This window comes from Dermacentor albipictus, chromosome 8, assembly GCF_038994185.2.
Source record: "Dermacentor albipictus isolate Rhodes 1998 colony chromosome 8, USDA_Dalb.pri_finalv2, whole genome shotgun sequence".
In the NCBI taxonomy this organism is placed as follows: Eukaryota; Metazoa; Arthropoda; class Arachnida; order Ixodida; family Ixodidae; genus Dermacentor; species Dermacentor albipictus.
This window is the reverse complement of record NC_091828.1, coordinates 17,951,331-17,970,456: the sequence shown is the minus strand read 5'-3', so window position 1 is coordinate 17,970,456 and position 19,126 is coordinate 17,951,331. Positions and strand designations below refer to the sequence as shown.

Here is a 19,126-nt window from a genome sequence, read left to right as displayed (position 1 = left end):
GTGCAAACTTTGACGATATTAATATTCATCTGGCTAATTTTCTTGATCCTTTCCTAAGCCAATTTGATGATCGCACGGTTGATGAGAACTGGACCGTTTTCAAAAATAAGATACATGAGCTCATCGAAAAGTTTATTCCATCAAGCGTAATATCCTGCAATGTTAAGAAACCCTGGTTCAATTCCAAGTTAAAAAGGCTTTCAAACCGAAAAAAAAACGACTGTATCGAATAGCCAATAAAAGTTCACTGGCATCGAAATGGGACGCTTATAAGGCGGCAAACAGTACTTACACAGAAGCTATTAAACTTGCCAAAAAGACATTCCAAGTACACACTTTGCCCACAATGCTTGCGAATGACCCTAAAAGGTTTTGGCGTGTTATTAACCCTTCCAAAGATAATTCAATCACGTTGATTGATTCCAACGGTTCACCGGTACCCAAAGATGTATGTCCCCATATCCTTAACTCTGTGTTCTGTAACAACTTTATCGTATGTAGTAACCCTGTGCTTCCAACCCTCGAGTCTTGCAATTACCCACCTATGGACTTTATTATCATTGAACCTCTTGGGGTCGAAAATGTAATTAAAGGTCTTAAGTTGTCATCAAGTCCTGGTGCTGATTTGGTTAACGCGAAATTCCTGAAAAATACTGTTGTTTATTCATCTGTTCTGCTTTCGAAAATTTTTCAGCAATCCTTAGATACCCATCGGCTACCTACAGATTGGAAGGTCGGGAAGGTGGTCCCACTTCATAAGTCCGGTAGCAAACATTCGCCACTCAACTACCGCCCCATTTCCCTCACAAGCATTCCTTGCAAGGTTCTTGAACATATTCTGTACTCACATTTAGCTAAGCACTTACACAATAACTCATTTTTTACAAAAGCACAACATGGTTTCCGAAAAAACTTGTCATGTGAAGCCCAGCTTCTTTCTTTTACTCACAGCCTTCATCTTATTCTCGACAAAGGTTCTTTCGCAGACTGTGTTTTCTTTGATTTCGCCAAGGCCTTCGACAAAGTGTGCCATAAATTACTTCTATTTAAACTTAGTAAACTTAATCTTGATCCTCACCTGTTAGCATGGCTTGAACATTTTCTGTTAAATCGGTCACAGTATGTTGTGGTTGAAAATCATATGTCCTCATCTAATCCTGTAGACTCTGGTGTGCCTCAAGGATCTGTTATAGGCCCTCTTCTTTTTTTAATTTACATTAACGACTTACCCAATGACGTTTGTTCTAACATTTACCTTTTCGCAGATGACTGTGTTATCCTCCGTGAAATCTCGGACAAATCTGATAACGAATTCTTACAAGACGATATAAACGCTATCTCTATCTGGTGTGGCGTATGGTTAATGCAACTTAACGTCAGTAAATGTAAATGTATGCGTGTAACTCGCAGCCATATTCCTCCACCGAACTATTACCTTAATGATACTCCCCTGGAGGTCGTAACATCATATAAATACCTAGGCGTCCACATAACCTCATCACTTTCCTGGTCGTTGCACATCGACAACGTAATTAACAGTACTAATCGCATGCTAGGTTATCTTCGCCGAAACTTTTCTTCTGCTCCTACATCATTAAAATTAATTCTATACAAAACGCTTATTAGGAGTAAAATGGAGTACGCTTCATCCATCTGGGACCCGCACCTCGAAACCCTTACTCAATCACTCGAACTAATCCAAAACAATGCCGTACGTTTCATTCATAGCAACTACAGCCGTACATCAAGCGTAACTGCCATGAAAAACTATTCGCTGCTTGCTCCTCTCTCAGCCCGGCGTAAGTGCTTTCGCCTTGCTTTATTTCATAAACTATATTTCCACAATTCGTACCTACGCGATAATATAATATCCCCTCCTACCTACATTTCCTCTCGCATCGACCATAGCCATAAGGTTGGAATCATGTCATGGCTCGGTGGCACGACAGCCATGACAACAGCCGCTTACCTGCGACGCCTTTTCGTTCTGCAGGTTCTGCTCTGGTGTAGCCCTCGACCACGCGACAACGGATGCGCTGGCGACGTCCCGGAGGTCTCTTGGCTCCCGGCTTGGCCAGACGCAGCAGATGACCTTGATTTGCCACACCGGACGAAGCGCACCCCACCGACACCACGAGGGACTGCTACATCGCCACCCGAAGATCCGTTTCACGAGCCACCACCTTGGCTCTTACAACTGCGCCCCCTGGTTCTACCGTTATCAAGCCACCAGATAACGTCGCCTTTCACCCAGGACTATATAAGTGTGACACCGTGCAGCGCGGCATTCTATGGGCTCGGTGGCACGACAGCCATGACAACAGCCGCTTACCTGCGACGCCTTTTCGTTCTGCAGGTTCTGCTCTGGTGTAGCCCTCGACCACGCGACAACGGATGCGCTGGCGACGTCCCGGAGGTCTCTTGGCTCCCGGCTTGGCCAGACGCAGCAGATGACCTTGATTTGCCACACCGGACGAAGCGCACCCCACCGACACCACGAGGGACTGCTACATCGCCACCCGAAGATCCGTTTCACGAGCCACCACCTTGGCTCTTACAACTGCGCCCCCTGGTTCTACCGTTATCAAGCCACCAGATAACGTCGCCTTTCACCCAGGACTATATAAGTGTGACACCGTGCAGCGCGGCATTCTATGGGCTCGGTGGCACGACAGCCATGACAACAGCCGCTTACCTGCGACGCCTTTTCGTTCTGCAGGTAAATTATCAGTATTCATTGTATGGCCGACGTACTCGTTATATGGCCCTTGTTGTGCTGCCGAGCCCACAGTGTTGTATTTATATTGCTTTCGATTGTGCATGTGTCCTTCATCAACTACTAATACTGTCCGGAGACGTCGAGTTAAACCCAGGTCCAAGCACCCGTGCAAGCGAAACGCAAACATCCAGTGACATAATGACCGCACTGACTGAAATTCAATCTGGCCAAGCTTCACTACTAAAAGAAATGAAATCCCTGCAACGTAAGCTGTCCCAGAGCGACAGCGCTATAAAGGAGATTAAAGACCGCCTTGTCAAAATTGAAGAAGACTGCGCATCCCTGGTAGTAATAAAAGAACAAGTTCACGATATCCGGACGCTTGCCGATCAAAATGCAAAAGATATATCGTTGATTAAGGCCAGGCTGGACGACTCGGAAGACCGCGCGCGACGCTCAAACCTAGTATTCTTTGGATTAACAGATCGCGAACGTGAAACGTGGGCCGAGTCAGAATCGTTAATAATAGATCTATGCTGTAAAGAATTAAATATAACTGTTCAGTCGGTGGACATCGAACGTGCCCACCGTTTGGGCAAATTCAAAGTAAACAGCAACAGGCCAATTATTGTGAAACTTTCACATTTCAAAGTAAAAGAACAAATTCTTTCACAGGGTAGGAAACTCAAGGGCACTGAATATAGAATTTCAGAAGATTACTCTCCTAACACTCTAACAGCTAGAAGGCGTTTAGTCGAATTCGCCAAGACACAACAGAAACCATTCAAGCTCCGACATGACAAGCTAACTATTGGAAACAAAACTTACACGTTTGACCGCAACGCCCAAAAGGTTGTCCCTCGTGCTTTAAATGCCTAGGCCCCAGCAATGCTAACTACAAGAAAAATTGTTTTTCGTTTGTTTTTACTAACATTAGAAGCATTTTTCCGAAGCTTGACGCTCTCAGTAATCTTGCCGACACAACAGAGTCTGACCTAATTGTTATTACTGAAACTTGGCTTAATTCTACAATAGAAAACTCTGAAATATTGCCATTTTTCCCTAACTTCAATATCTTCAGGCATGATCGAACTACCAGACGTGGTGGCGGCGTATTCATTGGCGCTCATAAGGACCTTCAATGTACTGAAATTAACACATCGTCCTCCCTAGAAATTCTGTTCGTCCTGTGTAATGCCTCTTACCCACCCACAATAATCGCAGTCTGCTATCGCCCCCCTGGTAATGATCCTAACTTTGTTGCAGAATTCCACGAAACATTGCGTTCGGTAACTGAATTGCATCACCACTCTCCGATATTACTGTTCGGTGATTTTAACTTCCCCGCCATAAACTGGACTAACCTAACATCAGCAACTTCGCAACAAAGTACCGAAAGCGATTTTGTTAACTCCTGCCTAACCTTTGGATTAACGCAACTTGTCACTGAACCTACACGTCAAGGTTGTAATTCTTCTAACATACTCGACCTCATTTTTGCTTCTGATCCTGACAAAGTTTATGCAATGACGCATTTGCCTGGTCTTAGTGATCATTCTATAATCCATGCATCGTACTCCTGTCAGCTTACACAACCTACAAAGATAACCAAAGTGATCAAACTGTATGACAAAGGGAATTACTCGGCAATTAACTCGGAACTCGCACATTTTGCTACTTCATTCCACACCAGTTTTTTGACACGTTCTGTCGAAACTAACTGGCTGCTTTTTAAAAACAAAATGCTCGATGTGTTCGCGAGATACGTACCTGTTATCACCCTAACCGAAAAACAGTCATCCCCATGGTTTAATATCACACTAAAGCGTCTTAACAATAAAAAGAAAAGGCTTTTTCGTTCGGCTAAACGATTTAACAACGCAGGCGCATGGAATAAGTATTACCTTGCAGAAAAAGAATTCGAAGCTCTAGCAAATAAAGAAAAACGCACTTTTTTTTCCCGAACGCTGCCGTCTATGTTAAGAAATAACCCCCAAAAATTCTGGAAAGTTATTAACCCTAATAACTCCCAGCCATTAGCTCTGTTTGACGATCAAAACCATCGTATTCCCGATTGCGAAATTGCTGAACAACTTAACCGTACTTTTTCTTCCGTCTTCACAACTGAACCTGTCAACATATTACCTCGCTTCCCTCTTTCGGATCATGCGGTCATGCCTGATATTACATTTTGTCCTTATGGTATTGAGAAACTAATTGATTCATTAAAACTTACATCATCGTCTGGCGTCGATGAAATAAATGTTAAAATGCTGAAAAACACTAAAACAAATGTGAGCGCGATGTTATGTGCTATTTTTCAGCAATCATTGTCATCAGGAGTGGTGCCGGAAGACTGGAGAGTAGGCAAGATTGTTCCAGTCCCCAAAAAAGGTCCTCCATCGTTGTGCTCTAGTTATCGCCCCATTTCACTCACCAGTGTTTGTTGCAAACTAATGGAGCATGTTATTTACTCTCAGATCGTAAACTTTTTAGTATCCAATAACGTCTTTCACCCAGCTCAACATGGCTTCCGTAAAGGTCTTTCATGTGACACCCAACTAGCTTTATTTTTTCACGATCTAAGCTCTAACCTTGACTTGAACGTACCTGTAGATGCTATTTTCTTAGACTTTGAAAAGGCATTTGACAAAGTTCCACACCAACGGCTACTCCTAAAACTTTCCCGTCTCAAGATTAATCCATTTGTACTAGACTGGATACGTAGCTTCCTTACTAACCGACAACAGTTTGTATTTGCTAACACACAGTCATCTAAAAGATCTTCTGTCCTTTCAGGCGTACCACAAGGCACAGTTCTCGGACCACTACTCTTTCTAATTTACATTAATGATCTTCCTACTAATATCACTTCTAACATTCGATTGTTCGCAGATGATTGTGTAGTTTATCGACGCATAACTAACACTTCAGACATGCATTTGCTCCAAGATGACCTAAAACGCATTGAATTATGGTGTAACAAATGGTTGATGTCTTTAAATACTAAAAAAACCTCACTAGTTTCTTTCCATCGCAGACAGCATCACCAATCAGGGAAATACACCATATACGGTGCCGAAATCTCATCCGTAGACTCGTATAAATACCTCGGCGTAACATTTTCAACTACCCTAAATTGGTCACAACATGTCATTAACTTAGCCAATGCCGCGAATCGAACCCTCGGTTTTCTCCGCCGGAATCTAAGACTTGCTCCCCCATCAGTAAAATTGTTAGCTTATGTTACATATGTCCGCCCTAAGTTAGAATATGCATGCTCTGTCTGGGATCCTCATCAACATAACCTATCTAATACACTAGAATCAATTCAAAACCGTGCAGCCCGGTTTATCTACTCTGAATATTCTTATCATGCAAGCGTGTCTGAACTAAAATCCCGTGCCGGTCTTACTAATCTAGAATCGCGACGTCTTATTTCTAGACTGTGTCTTTTTCACAAATTCTATCATTCACCACTCCACATTTCAGCTATACTACCAGCTCATCGTCAGTCCAGCCGCATTAGCCACAGCAAAGCCGTGTATCCTCCCCCGGCGCAGACTACCTCTCATCTACGATCATTTTTTGTGAAAACCGCCAGGGACTGGAACGGTCTGTCTGCCGACATCACGCACCACTCCGACACTCATCACTTCAAGGCTGCTCTAGAATCACTGTTTGTTAAAGCCCATCCCTCATGTAATACCCCATCTCTGGGGCCTTTGAGGTATAATAAATAAATAAATAAATAAATAAATTCAGTGCCGCACCAGAACCTGTAACGAATCATTCATTCCTAGGACCTCTCAGGAATGGAACCACCTTCCCGGCACAGTTGTCGCAATCAAGGACAACTCAAAGTTTCGTTCGGCCTTATCAGACATCATCACTCCCGGATGCAACTAACTAATCACATTTGTTGTTTATTGCTGCTTTGTTTATTTACTTGTGTACGTTTTTCTTACCCACTCCCCTCTGTAATACTTCGGTCTTGAGGGTACAATAAAATAAATAATAAATAAATAAAATATCAAACGAAATGACTTTTAAAGAGCAACAACCTGCTCATTATCACAAAGTAGAATGAGGTGATCACTAGTGACTCACCTGATGTCACTACGGCTCTCACCCAACTGTGCACTCTCCTAACCTGCCGACATGCATATCAAACGAAATGACTTTTAAAGAGCAACAACCTGCTCATTAACACAAAGTAGAATGAGGTGATCACTAGTGACTCACCTGACGTCACCACGGCTCTCATTCAACCATGCACTCTCCTAACCTACCGACAAGCATATCAAACGAAACGACTTTTAAAGAGCAACAATCTGCTCATTATCACAAAGTAGAATGAGGTGATCATAGTGACTCACCTGACGTCACCACGGCTCTCATTCAACCATGCACTCTCCTAACCTGCCGACAAGCATATCAAACGAAATGACTTTTAAAGAGCAACAACCTGCTCATTATCACAAAGTAGAATGAGGTGATCATAGTGACTCACCTGACGCATCAAAGACCGGAACTAGGCGCCGTGAACGCCGTCTGCTGAGTCCGCTAGGTTACGACACGATATCGTCTGCTTTTCAAGCGGAAAGTTGAACGCGCTTGCAGACGACAGGGAAATCGTGGAAGTACTAAGAAGAGCTTGTGCTCTTTAGAATTACACAACTGGAAGTATTTCTGAATGACATAGAGCAGTAGAACAAAAAAAATGGCTGTGGCTTAGCTAAGGTTAGGCCCAGGATGCGAAGCATACTAGCCTTTATTTTAGTTGTTGAACCACTGTTTAGCCTGGTGAACTGCTGTTGCTTGACTATATTTGGTTCGGCTAGACGAAGAAACAACTCATGCGTTACTCTGCTTCGCCTTGAAGAGTGGAACGCGACAGCGTTCCGGTCGACCCGCCAAGGGGTGTAAGACAATGGGCTGCGGCGCAGCGACTACGCGCCCCGCATTGGACGCGGTGAGCGTCGAGCAACGCAGCGTTCGGCGCGGCAACGAAATGTGCGCCTGAGCAAGCGACGCACGCCTGAGCCTTAGAAACAGCTCGTTTCTAAGGCAACACCGCATTCACTAGAGGCGCTTTTGTACCACTTTGAAGCATCGTACTCGTGGCTCAGTGGTCCGGCAATAAAGAAAAAAAAAAACTCGTGGCTCAGTGGTAGCGTCTCCGTCTCACACTCCGGAGACCCTGGTTCGATTCCCACCCAGCCCATCTTGCAAGAGTTGAGCCAAAGCCACCTAGAAACAAGCGCAGCTGCTTATATACCGCCGCGAGCGACGGCGCGAGTTGGAGCACCGTTTCTCCTCTGTCGTGACGTCACGGTGTCACGTGGTATGGCATGGGGTCAAAGGTCATTGAAGGCGACACCGCCGCGCCTGAGGAGCTGGGTTGAGCTCTCGTAATATGGTTCGCATAAAAAGCTAAAGCACACAAGTTATCGTCTGCGTCACCGCAGGCGAAACTGCACACGCCGTTCTCCTGCGATGGTGGTGAAACAAAAACAGAGCACTCAGCAGTCGGCCTTCACGGCGCTTCTGTAATAGTGGCGGTCTGACCTTTTGTTATGTGCTCCCGGTGCTACAGCTGTGCTTGATTTTTACCTGAGCTGACCGCCATGGAAGGTGGGACTCCTGAAGACGAACAGGCGAGCGTCGTGCGAAAGCGGGGTCCTCCGTTCAGGGATCAAAATAAGCCACGAAGGAAAAACAACAAGGTGTCTGACGTCGACCGATCAAGAATCGTCGATGCCTCAAGGCGCGGCGGAGATTTGAGACAACTCGCCGAGACGCTCGGCATAAATCTAAAAACTGTAAGGTCGATTGCAGCGACAGACCGTGAAGTGTCTCTGAAAACGGGGGGCTCCATCAGAAAGTTTGGTGCCAATGCTGTCGCCGTCGTAACAAGAACTGTCGACGAGAACCCAGCGTTCACGCTGAAACAGATAAAGCGAACCGTTGAAAAAGAAATACCTGGCCTCACAATCAGCACCAGTTCTGTTGACCACCTCCTCGACGCACACACCTACTCCATCAAATTAGCGACGCCGAGGCCGGTGGACCGCAACCGCTGCGACGTGAAGAAGAAGCGAAAAGAGTATGCGCAATGGTTACAAACCAATGGGACCCGGGTTTGCCGCTTTTACGTCGACGAAACGAATTACAATATATGGTGCTCAAGAAAATTCGGCCGCGCAAAAAAGGCCATGGCAGCGCTCCAGACGACGACTTCGACGAAAGGCGCGAACATTAACATCATCGCCTGCATGTCGGCAAACGGTGTGCTGCACTGGCGAATTGTCGAAAGAGTCCATTGGATCGTATTCAATGACTTTCTCGCCGATGTTTCCGCCCATGTTGACTCTGAGGAGCCGGATGCAGAGGCTGTCTTCATTTTCGACAACGCTCCCGCTCACAATCGCGCAGAACAGGCAAATCTGGTCAGCTCGAACCATTCCATCAAGCGCCTGCCGCCATACAGCCCTTTTTTTAATCCCATAGAGGAAGTTTTCTCGAAGTTTAAATGTCAAGTTAAACAGTACCTCAGTGAGCGGCGCGACGCAGTGCTGGTGACTCCACAAGGAGTCACACAAAATGCTTGTAAATGCTGCACAACACGCAATGGCCCTTGTGCAACGCGTGGATTGCGCTGCATTTGATAGGCACAACTTTTATTTCGTTCAGGCTGCGCTTAGAGAGGAAGACATGCAGTTGTTCTCGGTTTGTTTCTATACTCCCATTCAGGAAGTGCCCTGGTATCTTGTGAAATTAAATACCGCATCGAATAAATTACATATTTTCGTTCAAAAGATCTCACCGTATCTTTGTACATCTCGTGTCGAGTGAGATGTCTCATAAAATACATCACGACGCTATTTTTTCGGTTGTACTTCTTGCAGTCCATACTCGAGCTTTAGGAGAAAAGAAGGCGCACTCAATCCCACGCATCCGAGATTCAGATATTCGTCAATTGTCCACTTATATTTGATTAACGCGAGGCAACCATCAAAGTGTAAGCCTATACAAGGATATTTCCTTTCGAGGTCGGTAGCATGACAAGGTTTCTGGCAAAATGAGAACCACCGATCCATAATGACCAATTCATTTGTAAGAAAAAGGTGTGACTCAATTCGCATATTTTGGCCTTTTAAAAATATTTCTTATATTATTGCATCCCTTAATGAAGAGTGCGTGCTAAATAGCCTTCATGGGGACGTCATGTGAGTCACCATCATAACACGGTTTGCGCGTGTCAATGCGTCTCTTCTCTAACACGATATCTTGCGCGAGTTACTCGGAACAGCGCATTGTAAGTCACTAGTGATCACGTCATGTTAATGAGCGATAGTAAGCAGTTACCTGTGTTGAAAACCAGGAAGCGGAGCTGAAGTAGAGAACGTCTTCTTTATTCGACGCTTGCTAAAACAACTCAAAAAAATGCGGGCGCGCGCTCGGCTCCACGCTCGCTTCTCACTTCGTCTTCTTCTCTTCTTTTTCGGAGCATAATATTCAACAGCTCCCGGCCGAACAATTTGCGTATGCTTGTTTCTTTTCAAGACGGAGCTTGTCCAGCAGATTCTAGGTGGTACCGCATCTGTGCCGGTCTCCGCAACGTGTTGCTACTAGAAGTGCGCACTTTGCATGAGCCAACTTTGCCGTCGGCAAAGCCGTCGGCACCATGAGCACTTTGTGTTCGTGGTGGAACCATTGCTGGCATGTCTTCCTGATGGGCGTAGGTGCCGCAGTGGAAGTCGTCGCAGCCACCATTGCTGACGTACTGCTGGTGCATGCGTCGGGTGTTATGTGACTGGCCTGCCCTGGCCCCGGCCCAGACAGCATTCCTAGCCCTCTAGGGGTTAAAGGGGGTGGCTGTTGGGGTGAAGGTAATTCCTTTTCAAGGCCTGGCGAGCTGTTGCGGGCGGCCATGGCTTGAGGCTGTCGTGGAAGTGGCATTCGCTCCACCTGGGCAACGGGGGCCAGCGTGTGGTTGCTGCGTTTTAGTCTTTTCACCCCACTGCTGTGCCTCCCTGACAGTGCGGACCCAGATGAAGCCTTTGCTGTTGACGACGGGCGCCCGGTAGGCCCGCTCGAGTGTCGCAGGGCGGAAGACGATAACGTTGAAGACGACGATGAGGACGACGATGACAAGGAGCTGTGCCCCAATGACTTCCCTCCACCCGCCGGTTGGAGCACGGACGTGTCAGCAGTGTTGTCACCCCTACCAAAGGTGTCGGTGCTCCCATGCCGCTGCTCCAAGTGATTTCGCAGAGCGTGTGGTTTTGTGACTTGGTTACATATTTCACACACAACTAAATAAAAATCATCCCATGCTAGACAAAATCCAAAAAGTCCCGTATCCACTTTTCTTAATTTCATGGCATCGCTTTCTCTTTTCGCTGTCTCTGCCTCTGTATCGGTTTCTTCGTTTTCTGGACTCTTGAGGCAGATAGTTTCGGTCCAAGAATTCCATGACTGTCCTTGAGTAGCCGGCACACTATTGGTGGCCTCCAGTCTGTGAAGATCTTTCAATAGTTTGGCTGTAGAAGGGTATTTGTCTTTAACTAGTTGGAAGCGGTGTCGCAGAGTTGCAGCAAGGAGAAAGGGACTGCTGCAGGCACCAAAAGGAACCCTTCTGATGCGCAGTTCGTTAATATTGGAAGATCCTTCTTCAAACCAGAAGTAACGAAACGCGTCTCGGTCTTGTTCAGCCAGCGATATTTGAAGAAACGCTTTTTCGATATCGGCGGAAATTATAATCTTGAAGCTGCGAAACTTCAGCCGTAAGTCGATGATGTTGGGGTTCAAATTCGGTCCTGTCCACAAGACATCGTTGAGTGAAGGTGACTCCGGAGCATGAGAAGAGGCGTCGGATACCACCCGTACTTCAGTCGTAGTTCTGTCGCGTCGCACTACTGCTCGGTGTGGCATACAGCACGTGATATGTTCACTCGTACTGTCCATTGGGACCTTCTCAGCGTAGTCTTTGTTACAGTAGCTCCTAATGGCAGTGTCATATTCCTTCGGAAACTCTGATTCTCGGTGTAGTGTTCTCTGCACGGACTCCAGCCTCTTTAACGTGATATCCCGGTTATTTTTAGGCTGGGAACAATTGCTGCGCCACGGCAGTTCAACTTTATCGCGACAATTGTTTCTAATAGTTGTTTCCACAAAGTTCTTCAGGACGTGTGCGTCATCTTTCCAATGTCTGTCTTCGTTAGTCAGTCCCAGATGTTCTATTTCCCAGGAAGACCTCAGTTGCTCGGAAATATTGTCTTCCGTTAGGCATATGTTGAAGTTCCTTACGGTTTCCTGCTTGTAGTACTTAGGTGGACTTCTGGTATCTCCATGAACTGTCCATCCTATGACAGTTTCGATGGCGGTCAAGGAGTCGTCCAGTCGATGAATTCTTCCGCTGACAAGCTTCCAGTAATAGTCGGCACCTATAAGGATGCTTATTCCAGGCTCAGGCGATACCTGAACTGCATTGACGTCAGCCAAACGTAAGTTCTTGCTTTCCAACTTTGCAAGTACATTTGCATCTGTCAATGCTGACAAGTCATTGCATATTTCGGGAACTTCTATCGCCTGTACTTCAAGTGAGTTTGAGTCGTACTGGCTATGCAGCATGACTCGTACTCTCCGATAATATTTTCGCGGTGCTGAAACGTTTCCAAATCCCGAGATTGTGAGCTGCTCTTCGGCTAACACAGTGGCTTTACACTTCCTAGACAGTTCTTCTGTGATGAAGCTGCGCTGACTGCCACCATCAATCAACATTCTTACAAAGCATCTGCTTCCAGTGCCCACAGCCCCAACTTGGGCGGTCTGCAGAAGAACTGTGCACTTTGGCGTATCTGCTGACGAACTGGAAACAGTTGTCTCTGTTTCCGTATTCTTCTGCTTCCATTTCGGGTCACACATTGTGGTGATATGTCGCCCCTTGCATTTCGCACAGCTTAGTCTCTTCAAGCTTCGGCATTCCTTAGCTTTGTGAAATTGTCTAGCGCAGCGGAAACAGCATCCTAATTTCCGTAGTTTCTGCTTTTTCTCGTCTAATGTTAGTTCCCTTGGGCAGACATCCACCGAGTGATCGTTTTCTCCGCATAATATACAACTCTCTGTAGTCAGTTTCACAGTTAGCATAGATGCAGAACCTTGGAAATGCTCATTAGATTGTCGTTTTGCTCTTGATGCTTGTTCTCTCTTGTCAGAAGTCATCAGTATAGTCTGTTCCCGGCTTCTTACTTCAAGACTCAAGAAGTCTAGAAGACCAGACATTTCATTTAGCCTGTCACTAGTAACGCCTGTGTTTGTCGACGACAAGATGTGCTGATTATAACGGAGTACCATTTCTTGCGGAAGATTTTGTATTATAGCAGTTTTCAGAAGCACTCCATATTCTTTTTCTTCGACGCCAAGGTTATGCAGGGATCTCACGCGAGTCTGCACTTCTTCATGCAACCTTCGAAGCCCTTCGAGATCTTCACAAGAACGAACTTTACGTAGGTTTAGAAGGCGACGCATGTGGTCGTTAACAATCAGTGACTTCTGACCGAATCTTTCTTTCAGAAGTTCTACAGCTGTGCTATAGCTCTCGTTAGTTGTCGACAGGCCGCTGATGACACCTTCCGCTTTACTCATCAAGTAGCTCCGAAGATATTTCAATTTGTCTACGTCTGTAATATATCGGTTCTGGTGAATAGTAGACTCAAATTGATCCCAAAATTCTGGCCATTTAATGGGGTCACCATGAAACTTCGGCACATCGAGCTTCGGTAGCTTAACGTGTGCGCATGCTTGACGAAAGTCATCGTGAGATTCGCGCGTAGTCGTTGGTTGCTTATCGGATAAAATGCGCTCAGTGCGGGATTTCGCGAAGACGATAGATTCTTGATACTGTCCGACGCTTTGAAGCTCATCCTCAAGGTTATCATCCGTAACTTGCTCTTCTACTTGGTTATCAAGGTCCGTAAGCATAGTTTCCTTTATCTTCAATAGGTTAAGATGGTCGGTCAGCTCACCATATGGCGTTGGTTCCGTCTGCATAAGAGTTGTCATCTCGTTGATGATCCTGGTGACCGCCGCTCGAACGGTAGCACGCTTCCGTCGTAGTCTTTCCATGTCGTCACGTCGGGAATCGTAGGCCTCGTGATGACGTGGATCGTTCTTCGATTCTGTCGCAGCGTCGTCGCGTTGATCGCGTCGGTCGGTCGTCCTCTTCAGGTAGCTCGCTTCATCGTTAGGGGTCTTCAACTGTAGGTCTGATATCCTGGTCACGGCACCATATGTTGAAAACCAGGAAGCGGAGCTGAAGTAGAGAACGTCTTCTTTATTCGACGCTTGCTAAAACAACTAAAAAAAATGCAGGCGCGCGCTCGGCTCCACGCTCGCTTCTCACTTCGTCTTCTTCTCTTCTTTTTCGGAGCATAATATTCAACAACCTGCCCTTTGAAAACCATTTCTTTTGATATACCTGCCGGCAGGTAAGGGGAGTTGACGCTCACGTGCGAATGTAGTGACGTCACGTGAGTCACTAGTGATCACCTCATTCTACTTTGGGATAATGGGCAGGTTGTTGCTCTTTAAATGCCATTTCGTTTGTTATGCATGTCGCCAGGTTAGGAGAGTGCATGGTTGCGTGAGAGCCGTGGTGACGTCACGTGAGTCACTAGTGATCACCTCATTCTACTTTGTGATAATGAGCAGGTTGTTGCTCTTTAAGCGCCATTTCGTTTGATATGCATGTCGCCAGGTTATGAGAGTGCATGGTTGGGTGAGAACCGTGGAGACCTCACGTGAGTCACTAGTGATCACCCTATTCGACGTTGTGATAATGAGCAGGTTGTTGCTCTCTAAGCGCCATTTCGTTTGATATGCATGTCGGCAGGTTAGGAGAGTGCATGGTTGGGTGAGAGCCGTAGTGACGTCAGGTGAGTCACTAGTGATCACCTCATTCTACTTTGTGATAATGAGCAGGTTGTTGCTCTTTAAAAGTCATTTCGTTCGATATGCATGTCGCCAGGTTAGGAGAGTGCATGGTTGGGTGAGAACCGTTGTGACGTCAGGTGAGTCACTAGTGATCACCCTATTCGACGTTGTGATAATGAGCAGGTTGTTGCTCTCTAAGCGCCATTTCGTTTGATATGCATGTCGGCAGGTTAGGAGAGTGCATGGTTGGGTGAGAGCCGTAGTGACGTCAGGTGAGTCACTAGTGATCACCTCATTCTACTTTGTGATAATGAGCAGGTTGTTTCCCTTTAAAAGTCATTTCGTTTGGTATGCATGTCGGCAGGTTAGGAGAAAGCATGGTTGGGTTAGAGCCGTAGTGACGTCAGGTGAGTCACTAGTGATCACCTCATCCTACTTTGTGATAATGAGCAGGTTGTTGCTCTTTAAGTGCCATTTCGTTTGATATGCATGTCGCCAGGTTAGGAGAGTGCATGGTATGGGTGAGAGCCGTAGTGACGTCAGGTGAGTCACTAGTGATCACCTCATTCTACTTTATGATAATGAGCTGGTTGTTGCTCTTTAAAACTCATTTCGTTTGATAAGCATGTCGCCAGGTTATGAGAGTGCATGGTTGGGTGAGAACCGTGGAGACGTCACGTGAGTCACTAGTGATCACCCCATTCGACGTTGTGATAATGAGTAGGTTGTTGCTCTTTAAAATTCATTTCGTTTGATATGCATGTCGCCAGGTTAGGAGAGTGCATGGTTGGGTGAGAGCCGTAATGACGTCACGTAAGTCACTAGTGATCAGCTCATTTGACTTTGTGATAATGATCAGGTTGTTGCTCTTCAAAAGCCATTTCGTCTGATATGCATGTGGGCAGGTTAGGAGAGTGCATGGTCGGGTGAGAACCATGATGACGTCATGGGAGTCACTAGTGATCACGTCATTGGCTGGGTGATAGTGAGCCGGTTATTATCCTTTATAAGCCCCTCCGTTTGATATGCATGCTGGCAGTTTAGGATAGTGCATGCGTGAGAAGCGTGGTGACGTCACGCCAGTCACTAGTGATCACGTCACTTGAGTCATTGATAAGGGGCATGTTTTTGAGCTTTGAAAGCGATTTCCTTTGATATGTTAGTAGGCAGGTTAGGAGAGGTGCGACGGCGGTGGCGTCGAGCGAGTCACAAGTGAGCTAATCATGTCGCTCAAGGATAAGCTGTTACATTCTCAGAACCATTTCATTTGGTATGCATGACGGAAGCATAAGAGTGCATAGAAAATACAAGATTAGTGAGCTATATTGAATCGCTTAGTGATTATGCCAAGTGCCTGAGTAATGGTGAGCAAGTTTTGACCCTTGCGAACAATGTCGATCGATATGCAAGGCGATAGGGAAGGAAATCGCATGTCATGATCGCGACCCAAGTCGCCTAATATCCGTCACGATTGTGCCGCACTTACCTCTATAAGGGGCTAAGATATCAATATCCCCCACCACATAAAGCATTAACAAAGGAGGAGGCCGCAGGTTGGCGGAGATTGCAAAAGGGCTTCTTTCCAAACTTACACATACTAAGTAGGATGTTCCCCATGCAGTATAGCGCAACCTGTCCGTGGTGTGGAGCTGAACCAACATTATACCACATTACATGGGAGTGTACAAGAAACCAGGCATTCCACAAACACAAAACACCAAGTGCGGAGCAATGGGAGAGCTGGCTCACCAGCCGCGAGCTAGAGGCTCAAAGACCTTTAATAGCGTACGTGTGCGAGGCGGCCCGGATCAGTGAAGCCCTGGACTCGGGGCCCATCCATGGCTGAAGAGGACCCAAGCTTCAAGAATTAAGACTTCGGCCTCGACCCGCTAAAACCTTAAAAGAGTCAATAAAGTTTTCCATTCCATTCCATTCCATTCGCTTATGTGAGTCTCTTGTCACTCGGGAATGCGACTCAAGAAGGAGGAAATGAGCGAGCGGTATAACACACGGAAGTGTTTCTGAAGCAACCATGACAAGACCGGTAGCGTGGAAACTGTGCTCCTGTAGTGCAGACGCCAATATAGTGATCACATCAATGAATACACGTCATTCATGACGCCTGTTACGAGCTCTTCTGCAAGAATTATTCGTTTCTCAATCAATTTCCAACAGGATTAAATTGACTGGCACTGGGATTAAAATGTGTGGCACTTGGATTAAAATGGATGGCGCAGGGATTAAATGAGTTGGCACGCGGATTAATTCGGATGGCGCTGGGATTAAAAGTGATGGCGCCTGGATTAAATTATTGGCACTGGGATTAAAATTGCTGGCACTCAGATTAAAAAGAGGAGCATCCAGTTTTGCATTGCGTGGCGGTATTGTAAGCGTAGGTGACTAAAGGCAGAATTCAATACCAATTTGATTGGTCAGATGAAATATACATGGCCAACATGCACCAAGGGTGCGGATGACACGTTCTATCATACCAATGATGCGACACTCCTTGAGCAATGCTGAAATGACGCCGGAGAGGAATACGCGACCGCGGTCCCTCAGTAACTCTCGAGGTGCTCCATGGTGTAAAATCAGGTGTTGGATAAAACTGGCAATGTCTTTTGCTGTGGCAGATGCAAGGGCTGAAGTTTAAGCGTACCGCGTGAGGTGATCGATAGCAACAATAACCCAGCGGTTGCCGCTTGGAGTGTTGGGAATCGGACCATATGGGTCAATGCTGACGCGGTTGAACGTGCGCGCGGGGCATGGTAAGGGTTGCAAGGGGCCGGAGGCATGTTTAGTTGGCGTCTTGCGTCGTTGGCATATGAGGCATGACCGGACATACTGGCGAACGAAACGGTACATACCGCGCCAGTAGTACCGAAGCTGGAGGCGAGAGTATGTCTTTAATACACCAGCATGGCCGCATTGGGGGTCGTCGTGGAACGTGGCGCAGATCTCGGGGCGCAGGTGTCGGGGTATAACAAGCAACCACTTGCAACCGCTCGAATTGTAGTTGCGGTGGTACAGCAGGTTATCCCGAATGATGAACTGCGCGGCTTGACGACGGAGCGTCCGAGAAATCGGCGCTGGCGACTGGCTGTAGACAGGAAGTCAATAAGCGAAGAGATCCATGGGTCTTTGCGCTGCTCTGGTGGCATGTCGGAAATGTTGAGGGCGAAGGCTCCATAGGTGGAAATAGACGAGTGGACAGGGCCGGAGGGCAGGGGTGACCAGCATAGAGCGTCTGCGTCTGAATGCTTTCGGCCTGAGCGATAAACAACGCGGATGCCGCACTCTCGCAGGCGCAATGCCCAACGGGCGAGCTGACCAGTTGGATCTTTCAGTGAAGATAACCAGCATAGGGCATGATGATCGGTGACGATGTCAAATGGACGCCCGTAGACATGAGGACGAAATTTTGCGATAGCCCAAATGATGGCCAGATATTCCTTCTCAGTAACCGAGTAGCTCACCTCGGCTTTGGTGGGTGCGGCTGGCATACGCGACGACGTACTCTTCGAAGCCGTGCTTGCGTTGTGCGAGAACTGCGCCGAGCCCGACACCACTAGCGTCCGTATGGATCTCAGTTGGAGCAGAGGGATTGAAGTGTCGCAGTACTGGAGGAGAGGCGAGAACGCGTCGCAGTTCTTGGAATGCGTAATCGCACGCCGGGGTCCAGGCTTGCAGGTCAGAACTTCCGGTGAGACGCTGCGTCAAGGGGGCGATGATAGAGGCAAAGTTACGGACGAAGCGTCGGAAATGTGAGCAAAGGCCGATGAAGCAGCGAAGCTCTTTCATGATGGTTGGATTAGGAAACTCGGATATGGCGGTAAGTTTCGTGGGGTCCGGGAGGACACCGTCTTTTGAAACTACATGGCCAAGAACAGTAAATGTGCCAGCGCCGAAGTGGCATTTCTTCAGATCTAGTTGCATGCCTGCAGTGGAAAGGCACGTAAGAAGTTGCTCAAGGGGGTTGAGGTACGACGCAAAGTCGGTGGAAAAAACCACGTCATCTAAATAACAAAATCACGTTTTCCACTTCAGCCCTCGTAGAACGGTGTCCATCATTCGCTCGAAAGTGGCAGGCGCATTGCAGAGGCCGAACGGCATGACGGTAAATTCATATAGCCCATCAGGTGTTACAAAGCCTGTCTTTTGATGATCGGCCTCTGCCATCGGCACTTGCCAATACCCGGAGCGCAGATAGAGCGAGGAAAAGAATTCCGCTCCCTGCAGACTGTCCAAGGCATCGTCGATGCGCAGCAGAGGATGGATAGACATCTTTACGCGTTATTCTGTTAAGGCGGCGATAGTCGACGCAGAACCGAATGGCGCCATCTTTTTTTTTAACGAGGACAACCGGAGATGCCCAGGGACTGTTAGAGGACTGAACGATGCCACGATCCAGCATGTCGTCCACGATCCAGCATGCCACGATCCAACATGCTCGGTGATGATACGGCA

General features: G+C 47.0%; 1 long non-coding RNA gene across 1 annotated transcript; it reads left to right on the top strand.

The window, feature by feature from the left end:
- Positions 1-2,043: 2,043 nt before the first annotated feature.
- LOC139048640 (uncharacterized) lies at positions 2,044-6,407 on the top strand. The gene is made up of 3 exons (XR_011507845.1): positions 2,044-2,719; positions 5,044-5,113; positions 6,212-6,407. It is a non-coding gene; the product is annotated as an uncharacterized lncRNA (long non-coding RNA).
- The last annotated feature ends 12,719 nt before the right edge of the window (positions 6,408-19,126 follow it).